Source organism: Wyeomyia smithii, chromosome 3, assembly GCF_029784165.1.
Source record: "Wyeomyia smithii strain HCP4-BCI-WySm-NY-G18 chromosome 3, ASM2978416v1, whole genome shotgun sequence".
Classification (NCBI taxonomy): Eukaryota; Metazoa; Arthropoda; class Insecta; order Diptera; family Culicidae; genus Wyeomyia; species Wyeomyia smithii.
In genome coordinates this window covers 5,610,525-5,620,437 of record NC_073696.1, presented here as the reverse complement: position 1 = coordinate 5,620,437, position 9,913 = coordinate 5,610,525, and the positions used below count along the sequence as shown (strand labels likewise).

At 37.8% G+C, this 9,913-nt stretch overlaps 1 protein-coding gene across 2 annotated transcripts in view; it reads left to right on the top strand.

Moving 5' to 3' along the window:
- Positions 1-2,425: 2,425 nt before the first annotated feature.
- The window catches only part of LOC129726874 (uncharacterized), a 78,280-nt gene continuing 70,792 nt past the window's right edge, over positions 2,426-9,913 (top strand). For both annotated transcript variants that reach the window (XM_055684056.1, XM_055684055.1), the window contains exon 1: positions 2,426-3,441. The gene's annotated coding sequence lies outside the window, so the exon portion shown is untranslated. The remainder of the gene's footprint in view (positions 3,442-9,913) is intronic.

Genomic DNA, 9,913 nt, shown 5'->3' with positions numbered 1-9,913 from the left:
TTTTCAAGATGCACCAGAAATACACTGTCCAAACCAACGTTGATAATAAACAACAAACCATAGTTCATTTTTTATACAAAACCAAAACAATATATTTCGAGTGCCTAATAGTTTATGTTGTAAATAAATACCATTCTTTTAGAATCGTTATATCATAACGTCATAACACTAAATCATTAATAACTAGGATAATGAACATCTTAAGCAGTGGCACCTATTTCAATCAGTCGAAGGATACGGCCCTCAAACACCTGAATTTTGATCATTATCGATAATTTGAATGACTAGAACAAACACTCCGATTACCTAGCTGTCTTACGAATACATAAAATACCGTTTAACACAGACAAACATTTATCGAAAGAAATCTACCAAAATTGCAGCTATTCAGCCGCCACTTCGGGAGCTGTAAAAATCCCCTGCAAAACAGATGCAAACTGCTTAGATTAGGTTTGGGGTGATTGAAGTACTGCCCCTCGATTGGGGACTTTAATTAATTATTGTTAAAGTTTGCTAACTCAGTTTCTCAGGTTCTCAAGTTCTCAGTTTAATCTAGTGCTGACAGTGAAAAAGATAGGGAACAAGCTGATATACTTATTTTTGAATTCCACCAAACACATTTCGAGTCGTCACAATACACAGGCGGCTCCAAAAACTGCCCAAAATATGTTCCCTATCCGATAATTTCTTGTGTGCTGCAAAGAAAAAGTCTTAACCCTCCCCCATTTTTGACAAAGGAAACGATTTGCATACACATTTGGTGAAGCCAACATGAAATAGCGTTTTCACAGGGAACGCGTTATCTCTTTCCGAGTGTGGTGCTTTTGAAAATTTGAAGTGTTAGCTCGAAGTCGATATTTATGGTTACAACGCAGTTTCACCTTAATCTTTAAAAATACCCAAAAATAGTATTCATATTTGATTTTTGGCACATTTTCAAAATTTCCTTCGCCCCAATTCCAGCACTGTTGGGTTAATTACCAATGCCCAGGAAGGCGACTCTATCAAAGACCCTAACTAACCTGTTGACTAACGGACGCACCGACATCTTTACTTTCACATGAAATTTCTTCTTTCGAAACATTGCAGCAAACTGTAACAGGATTGCAAACGGAAAGTGTAAATCTAACTTCAACCTCAGTTATTAAAATTCGATTGCAAAAATATTGTGCAGCATAGTATTTGAAAATATATAGGTCAGCGCAATGCGTTCAGTATAAAACTCAAGGAAATGTACCTATCTGTTACATTTAAATATTTATAAATCGTATTACCGGCGTTACTTTATTTTGTGGGCGCTGCAATCCTAATGTGTGTGTTTTGTATGCAAGGAAAAATCTGGGCAAAAATCTATATGTCGTGAAATGACTGATTTACACAGCCGTATTCTAATACTAACAGTCAGTTCATTCTACGAACGACACAGAAAACCGTTTAATAACGATCAGAACCTGACTGTAATACCTGTCACTGTATGCAGTGGTTGTTTCTTGATATCGTTTCCCACTGAGAGTTCCCTCTATATGTCGGTACAGGAACGAACAGTTTGCGTTCTGCGCATCATCCGATGAAATGACAGCACCAGCGCTGACAGTTCTCGTGCATTTCGCTGTTGGCGAAAAAACGTCAAAAGTTTCATTCTCTCTCTTTTTTCTCACTTTCGGGTTATTCGCGTTGAAAGAGATCTCGAAGGCTGTTCGCACCTACGTGAACACTCATATGTAACTGTCAAAATGTGCGTGATGACAAAAGCAAAAATATTTTCTTCCTTCTTTTTCGCATGCAAAAACCAAACAAATATCAGCAACACCGTCAACGCGATTTGCGTTGTAAAAATTTCTGGTTGCTGCAGCGAGAGAAACCCCAACGTCGTTCCCGTTCAAGACTACAGAGTGAAAAAAAATATTTTCGCTGCTGGGTGACCACCACCGAATTAGGGATGGGAAATATCGACTAAAATGGCTATCGATAATTATCGATTAATTCCCTGATACCATCGATAACTATCGATAATTATCGATAGTTTGACAGCTAGAACTAGATGAAGAAAAACAACAAAATGTTGCTCCCGTTGTGGACAAGAACAATATTTAAAAGTTTATTCGCACACATAATTCGCACTTCGGCGAAATCTAGTCGTTGTCCGTATAAGGTAGAGTGAGCGAAAATGAGTATCCCTCAATTTTCTAACAATTTTAAAGAGGATTTCATGTGAAAGCAAACAATCATCGAATTCTCTTTAAAGGCCAAAGTCTAGGCCAATATATTTTTTAGTTCTGGCATCATTGTGGAGTATAAATGCCAATGCGAGGCAAATATCAATAACTATCGATAACGCGGAAAGCTTAACGATTCTATCGATAGCCGGCAACTATCGATACTATCGATAATTATCGATAGGTTTCCCATCCCTACACCGAATGCGTTTTCATTCTCGAAGGTTTTCCTCGCCGAGTAACATCGACGTCGTCGTCGCGCTGTTGCGTATCGCGTAGCTCCCCAATCCTATCAGCAGTCAGTGCTGCTATATAGAGGAAAGGGGCCCTTGTGCGCACTGAAGAAGCAAAATCTTGCCAACTTTGCAAATGGTAATTTTTTTTCGTACACGGTTGTGCAAATAGTTGCTCTAGTTGGTTTATGGTGAATTGTGAAGTGTTATTTGACTCCACAGCACAGGTCTTCGATTAGATTTCTATACTGTGCTGCTACTGCTGCCCCTAAAGGTGGTGATTTGTTTGCAAAAGTGTGAAAAAAATTAGTTAAAATAGGGTAATTTCGACAGAAGAAAAAGTGATGCAGTGAATTCCGTGGGTGGAAGAAAAGTGCTGCGTAAATATTGTTACTCAAAATACAGCTTGTGTGTTGAAGTTGATTAGGCATTTCCTTTAAGTGCGTTATTTCAAATATGAGGAGCAATTTTCAACCTTTATCAAACCGAGAAGAGGTCAATTCTGTGGACACCATTAGCCATTGTTGTTGTGATTGTATGCACTACTAGATTATTGATGTGTCTGTCAGCTGCACTGCACAAGAATGGTGATAAACAAGTTGAGCTCTGGATAAAATTGTTAATTTACGTGAAAGTAGTGTTTCTCAACAAATGAAAAAAAATATATTAATAAGTGTATTAGAAGTTGTTATATAAGCTGAAGTTAGTGCTAGAAAAGTGTGTAATTGTGATAAACAATTGAATATTATTGCAAGAAGTGAGAGTTTTACTATATATTTGAAGCAAATAAGTAAGGAACATCATATATACCCACATCCACTGGATGTGGCATAGCGTGCATCTTATTCCCCCTGCAGTCGCGAGTTTGACGTGGAGGAAAGAATCTGTCATTCCACTTGCGAAAGCTGAAACATCAAAGCATGAAGCCAACGGAACCAGAAACAACCGGAAAAATAATACGGTTGTTACATCAGTAGGGGTGCTCATTTGAGGTAAGACGGAATGCATTGGAATTTTGTCTCCTAGTTTAGCAAAACTTGATGTAGAGATTTTTGTCCATTGAGCGTTAAGATAAGTCAATTTCGATATTACTACCAAACCTACATAGGCTGTAAACATTTATCGATAGTATAGCTGAACTTTAGATTTTTTTAACAGCTAATTTACACGGAATTTGAACCACGCATAATCTATACATCTGGCTTTGTATTTAAAGTAACCATTGTCGTGCGCAGGATTTTCATTAACAATACCCGTGCGCAGGACATTACGGTCTTCTTGACTGAGATAAAGTAAATTTGTTAAAAAAAAACACTGATAAATACAGGTTTTGCCCTAAAGCTCGAACTACAAAAAAAAAATGAAAAAGGATAGCTTTTTAACCATTCCTCTGAATTTTGGTGCCCCTAGTGAAGATAACTTTTTAAGAAAATAAATGATGTTTTCCACAAGCCATCGTAGAAGCGACAAAAAAATGCAAAGGAATAAAAAATCATTTCTTGGGACACGGGCCATTTGAAAATTATCTTATTACATAGCAGCATTTTTTAGTTTTTTATCATCCTGGGGATCGGCTCACCAACACTTCTGTCAATTTTCCTTTCGAAAATTAAACTTTTTTTCGAATTGTTAATGTTTTTAAACAAATATTAACCTTTAAAAGTTAGCAGAACAATCTTTGAAAACAGCCTTTTGAACCCACAAACAACCCTATGATGTCGGAATAATTTGTTGCGTCGAATGTTAAAAATGTTCAAAATACAGGGTGCGTGTGATATTTCAGGACTTAATTTCCAATCGCTATGTATAATTCCACATGCTGATCGACGGCTGGTACTTTTCAGACGTCATAGATGTGCGATCCTTTCGAGGGCCAAACATCGACTCGGATTACTACCTCATGGTAGGCAAGTTACGTGCCCGGCTGTCCAACGTTTTCAAACCGAGATCGGCTAGGAAGATACGTCTTGCCATCCAGAGGTTATAAGCGGAAAGAGTTGCTGCAGAGTATACTCGGAAGTTGATAGACGGATCGATGAAGCACATCCATGATGCGGTCAGCGAAACAGCGCGAGAGGTGATAGGCATGACAACGAAGAACCACGCGTTGTTGGTGATTCGATGCTGAGTGGAGGTGACGGAAGAGAAGAATCGGGTCTACGTCATCACGTTAGTAGCAACTAATCTTGTGACGCTTCAGATTAATTCAGCTCAAAAACTAAACTTTCTTCGAAAACTTTTTTAAAAAAAGACCACACCTTAACTGTTCCGTATAGGAAACTTCATATCCGCAAGGTTACAGAGTCCGCTTTGATAATCGGGTGGTCGGGGGTTCAAATCTTAGTAGAATCAGGCCATTTGGTCGGCGCGATCTTGGCTGAAGGAACGAGGTTTCGATAAAACTCTTTCCTCTTGTCAAATAAGTCCCTCTTAGAAATCACCTGGCCAGGGAGGAACATTAGGTGTAGTCTCACTCCAGGATATTGTAATTTGGCGATATTTGCAGGATAGAAAGAGGCTCAGTATAGTAGATCAGTAAGCTTGAAACGAAAGGGTAAACTCTCACACACAAGCACGGATATAAATGAAAAAGCGTATCATTTACTCAATTAGTGATACTGCCAATAATATGAAGTGCGGAGTGCAGAAAACACCTGGGCAATATCACAATAGATCAAATGTCTCTGGGCGCATTGATGAGTCCACACAGAGAGAAAAAAAACTGTCCCATAAGATAAATAAATGCATAAATGAATAAATAATTCCGAAAAGACACGGTTTTCTGTAGGGATTGTGTGTGAAATAACTGGGAAAACAGCATTCAAGAGCGCTATTTTTCTCTCAATATCAATTCTTTGCGGTTTTCTTGGTATATTTTTAATTAGGGTAGCGAAAACCTTTGAAATCCGGAGTTTCATTTTTCGATCAGGGAAATTAGGCATTATCAGGGAAAACTGAATCATATTTAAGGAAAACTTTTACACTGGGATGCAATTCTTGTTTCAATGACTTTAGCGCAAAAAACTGATTTTTGCAACATAAAAGGATGATTCGGGACCTCTATGGTTCTTTTTCATATTCGATTGAATACTTTTTTCACTGAGGTTTCAGAGTTGCGTTCATCTACGTTGCACTTTTTTATGCCGAATACTGAAACATATCAGGAAAATTTATGTTATATTTCAGGAAAAATAAGGGAATTTGATTTTGAAAAGTTTTTCACCACCCTGGTAATTGTTCCACTGATTCCTCGCACATCAGTTTTAGCTGTTTTTTTTGTGGACAATGTGCTCGAAGTCAATCCAGTGCCATTATTAATAAAAGTGATGTATTTATTCTTCAGATATGGAGGAGATTGGCATTTGTCAATGGTGTATTATGAAGGGCATCTTCAGCGGTGGTCTATTTTTGAAACAACTTTATACACTAAGGTCGATTTTTACGCGGTTTTTTCTACGCGGCTTTTTTTACGCGGCACGTATCCCCCGCGTAAAAAGCGACTTTAGTGTACTAGATTTACAGCAGTGGAACCTGAATAGAACCAGCTAATATAGACCAACTTTTCGTTCTCCGCACCGGTATTGTATATCTTGTTGTTTTAAACCGCTTAGATCTGTCACACTGTCAATTCACTACCCCATGCTATCAGTTTATGAGACTTGTTATAATAAAAAGCACTCAATATTTCACAAACGGAAATTCGATATTTTTACGCACATTGAACGATTACTTTGGCAAGACACAAGACTTTATGGATTTGACGGTTTGACCCGAGCGTCAGTGACATTTCTCAGGATGGATTGGTATGATCGAAAAATTTCTGCTACAAGTAGGGCTTCGGAGGATAGCGAAAAATATTTGATCGCGAAGATATTCGTTTTTCGTTTCGTTTCATTGATTTCTTAGCTCTTAAAATCTCACAGTTCTTTAAACTTGGGCTCGTTTCTGAGGATATTGTAACAAGCCTGCGTTTTGAAAGTGTCTTCGAGGAACATTTTTCTGGCTTCTTGAGACTGATCGGTCTTGGTAGTTCCACTATGATTAAGGCAGTTAACGAAGGCTAGATATTGTAATCCTTTTCGGCTTTTCAGAATTCTCCCTTTTGCTGGTCGGATTCCTTGATGGAGTCTTTAGTTTTTTTCAGCCAAGAACGACAAAGCTGTTCATTTTTTTCTTCAGAAAAGCCACAAAAATGAATTGTGAAATCGATGTGAAAAATCTTTGTTTTGTTTATCCCACAACGCCTACAAAGCTTATTTGGAAATACCTAAAAATGAGGTATTCAATTAAAATATGACATTTTACCTACCAATTGGTAGCGTGTAACGTGTTTTAGAACGATCTATTTGTTCCAAAAAGTGACAAAAATAGATCAAAACGTATATCAGTTTCAAAATTTTTCAGTTTAGATCTGGTATAAAACAAAATTTACAACACCACCGGTGCAACAGTGAGTTTGAGTTTGTTTCAAAAAATAGAACGAAACAACGTTTTGGACCACCGCTGAAAATGCCCTAATAATACAGTAATACTGCCAACCTTTTATACTAATAATTTTCAAGTGTTGTATTTTGATATTTTCTACAATAAAAGTTTGTTCATGGGCTATTGTTAGGGTAATAAAGTATTATCCTTGAAGAAAGTAAAACAATTCTAACCTTGAAGAACATAACAAACGAATGAAAGTTTAATGTCAACATATCATTTTCAGTTATGCTTTTATGGGCAGTTTAGTGAGAAATCGAATTCGTAATAATATTTTAATTGGATTTTTCCGATCTCAAACACAGCTTTTTAAATTAAATTGTAAATCCCATTTTCGCAGTTTCAATCCCGTCACCTCGTTTGCATTCTTGACAATATTTGGTATTCTTAGTCAATGGGAAACAGTGAAGGAATGCTTGTGAAACAATACCAATTCATTTATTTTTATTGTTATGATTGTTCAAAGTACACTAAAGTCGTTTTTTCACGCGGGGGATACATGCCGCGTAAAAAAAACCTCGTAAATTCTGGAATCCGCGTAAAAAAACACGTAAATTCCGGAATCCGCGTAGAAATAAATCGCGTAAATTCAGGAATCCGCGTAAGTTCTGGAGTCTGCGTAAAAAACCCGTGTAAATTCCGAGTGAAGCAATTATCGCGTAAACTCCGGAATCTGCGTAAAAAAACCGCGTAAATTCCGGAATCTGCATAACAAACCGCGTAAACTCCGGAATCCGCGTAAAAAAATCGCGTAAATTCCGGAAACCGCATAATAAAGCCACGTAAAAAAACCGCGTGAAAAGCGACCTTAGTATAAGCGGAGATAAGTTCTGACGCCATCAGGTTCGTATTCTCCAAGGAAAATTCATACTAGTGAAGTCCTTTCTATGGGTGTGTAAGATGCGCGTTCGTATACATGAGTCTTGAGAATTCGATACATGCTATCGTAACTTCCGCAAAATATGTTTCTGCTCTGTAAATTGTTACTATATATATTTGATTACCAACGTGATCTTTTTTATCTTCTCTTCTATACCTATAAAAATGCAGTCCGGTCTGTCTGTCTGTCTGATCCATATAGGCTCGGAAACTACTGAACCGATCGACGTGAAAATTTGTATGTAGAGGTTTTAGGGGCCGAGAAAGGTTCCTATGATGGTTTGAGACCCCTCCCTCTTCTGGAAGGGAGGGGTCTCATACAAACGAAATACAAATTCCTGCACATCTCAAAAACTAACTAAGCAAATGGAACCAAATTTTGCGTGTGGATGTTTTTAGGAGTAACAAATATGCCCATAATGGTTCGACACCCCTCCCTCTTCTGTAAGGGAGGGGTTCCATACAAATGAAACACAAATTCCTCCACATCTCGAGAACTAACTAAGCAAATAGAACCAAATTTGGTAGGTGGATGTTTTTAGGGGTAACAAATATATCCATAATGGTTTGACACCCCTCCCTGTATGGGAGGGGTCCCATACAAATGAAACACGAATTTCGCACAGCTCGAGAACCAATCAACCAAATGCAACCAAATTTGGTATGTGGATGTTTTTAGAGGTAACAAATATCTCATAATGGTTTGACTCCCCTCTCTCTTCTGTGAGGGAGGGGTTCCATACTAATGAAACACAAATTTCTGCTTATCTCGAGAACTAACCACTTAAATGGAACCAAATTTGGCAAGTGAATGTTTTTAGGGGTAACAAATATATCCATAATGGTTTGACACCCCTTCCTCTTCTATAAGAGAGGGGTCCCATACAAATAAAACTCAAATTTCGCACAGCTCGAGAACCAATCAAGCAAATATAACCAAATTTGGCAAGTGAATGTTTTTAGGTGAAACAAACATGTCCATAATGTTCCGACACCCTTCCTTCTACTCGCATATCTCCAAATACCATTTCGAAATCTAAGATGGCGACTTCCGGTTTCTGAAAAACAGCGGCAAATGACCAAATTCCACCCAATATGGGTGTTTCCGGAATTGTTATGATGCACTGAAGCCACAAATCGACCTCAGACAACATTTCGAATTGTAAGATGACGACTTCCGGTGTCTGGAAAACAGCCGAAAATGACCAAATACCACCTAATATAGGTGTTTCTTAAACCAGAATGACGCACAGAGGCCAGAAATTGTCTCCAAATGCCATTTTGAAATCTGAGATGGCGACTTCCGGTTTCCGAAAAACAGCGGCAAATGATCAAATACCACCCAATATAGGTATTTTCGGAATTGTTATGACGCACTGAAGCCACAAATCGACCTCAGACAACATTTCGAATTGTAAGATGGCGACTTCCGGTGTCTGGAAAACAGCCGAAAATAACCAAATACCAACCAATATGAGCGTTTCTTTAACCAGATTGACGCACAGGGGCCAGAAATTGTTTCCAAATGCCATTTCGAAATCCAAGATGGCGACTTCCGGTTTCCGAAAAACAGCGGCAAATGACCACCTAATATGCGTATTTACGGAATTGTTATGATGCACTGAAGCCACAAATCTACCTATCGACCTCAGACAACATTTTGAATTGTAAGATGGCGACTTTCGGTGTCTGGAAAACAGCCAAAAATGACAAAAAAAAACAACAAAAGCCAGAAGTCCAGGATGTTGTCATTCCGATAAAACCAATCATTTCACATGATATTAACAAATCGCAAGGAATCAATGAATTTGAAATGTTTAAAATTATTAAATTGAACACTATAATAGGCGAGACGAAGTTTGCCGGGTAAGTTAGTATTGCTATAAAAATATTTATATGAGTTTTTGCAATTCACTGAATATCAAACAATGCACAATGGTCCAGGAACCAAATTTAGGGGGAAATTTGGGTCTAGAGCTCTATAGCAATGTTTTAGAGAAAAACTTTCTTCTACAAAGTTGTTACATATGATAAAGCGTTTATTAAAAATTATCAAAAATTAGGGTGACCAACATTTTCGATGCAATCAAGTATCTAACT